The sequence below is a fragment of the Octopus bimaculoides genome, chromosome 2 (genome assembly GCF_001194135.2).
Source record: "Octopus bimaculoides isolate UCB-OBI-ISO-001 chromosome 2, ASM119413v2, whole genome shotgun sequence".
Classification (NCBI taxonomy): Eukaryota; Metazoa; Mollusca; class Cephalopoda; order Octopoda; family Octopodidae; genus Octopus; species Octopus bimaculoides.
In genome coordinates, this window is record NC_068982.1 from 5,976,542 (window position 1) to 5,977,981 (window position 1,440).

The following is a 1,440-nucleotide window of genomic DNA, read 5'->3' on the forward strand; positions in this document are numbered from 1 at the left end:
TATATATATATATATATATATATATATATATTGTGTGTGTGTGTGTACACACATATATGTACGTCTGATTCAGGGAAGTAACCTGAACATAAGTATTTATAGCATTTTGATGTTATATATGCCTTACCTTGATGTGTTTAGTAATTATCCTTCTGCAAAAAGTCAAAGAAAGGTTGAATGTTCTGTGTTGATCTAGATAATAGCAAATGACAAAGTTGTGGATATTCAACGACCACGAGGTACCGTGGTAATTCTAACGGTCTGTGATCGGTTTCAAGCATCGAGAAACAGAGAACTGTCGTCTCATGTCGATAATTTTTATAAAACAAAAAGATGTAGGTTTGGTAGTTAAAAAAGAAGAAATTGAAGATTAAAATATATTATTTGCACTAAATTCCGTTTCTTTACAGCGAAACCTATTCTCTTTGGTAGTTATATTCCAACTGGCAAGTGAAAGCAAAAACCAGGGCAATAGGCAAGGGAGTGTAAAAAAAATAACTTGATGCCATACTGCTGTCTTATAGTTTCCACATTCCCGCTTCCTCTCGCCTCCCTCTGCTATCCTGCTTTATTCCTCGCAGTCATTCTCTCTCTACTTTTCGTGAAATATTGGATGAAAGATGCGAATATTATCTTATCAGCTACAGTATAGAAAATATATGGAAGCAGGTACGAGTTAAAATGAAATATCAAAATTTCATCAAATTGTTGATATGATTCCATCTCGGTACGTCTAAATATATACTTGTGTACGACTCAGTTTATACTTCTGCCCAAGTGGCACTCAGACATGTTTATAACTTCCTTTTTAACTAGAATGTAGGAACATTAGTCACCATCCTCAGCCCTTCATCCGTACATATTAGAATTCTAGCACGAACTAGGCGTGAGATGGGGGTTATAAGAGTACTTGATGTCAACCTGCACCAACACTCAAAAACGCAGAAATGCACACATACATACACATTTAGAAATGTGTGTGTGTGTGTGTGTGTGTGTATTGTATTTCGAGACGGTCGTTTTATTTATTTATTTTTTTTTTTGCCAAATAAACACCATGCACTATATATATTTTTTCTTTACTCGTTTATTACTGTTATTTTATTATTTTAATGCTTGTCCATTGTCCGGAAATCTTTCGCTACACATCTGTGACCTCTTCAGGACACTTTTCGGAGAATGGAGTAAGTGGAACAAGGACACACACGGAAATGAGAAATGTCGCTGAAGAGGTCACATATTTCCGGATAATGGACAAGCGTTAAAATAATAAAAGAAAAATAATAAACGGGTGAAAAAAAAAATATAGTGATTGTGTTTATTTGGTAAAAAAAAAAAGTTATGATAATAATAAATAAAATGACCATCTCGAAATGCAACAATATTTGTTTCAACACACATTTTCACATCTGGAATCTTGTAACACAAAATCATAAACAC

General features: G+C 33.8%; 1 protein-coding gene across 1 annotated transcript in view; it reads right to left on the reverse strand.

Annotated features, from left to right (window-relative positions):
• LOC106868895 (carbohydrate sulfotransferase 15) overlaps window positions 1–781 on the reverse strand; it is a 76,382-nt gene extending 75,601 nt beyond the window's left edge. Inside the window, exon 1 of the mRNA XM_052975431.1 lies at window positions 128–781. The gene's annotated coding sequence lies outside the window, so the exon portion shown is untranslated. The remainder of the gene's footprint in view (window positions 1–127) is intronic.
• Between the last annotated feature and the right edge of the window lie 659 nt (window positions 782–1,440).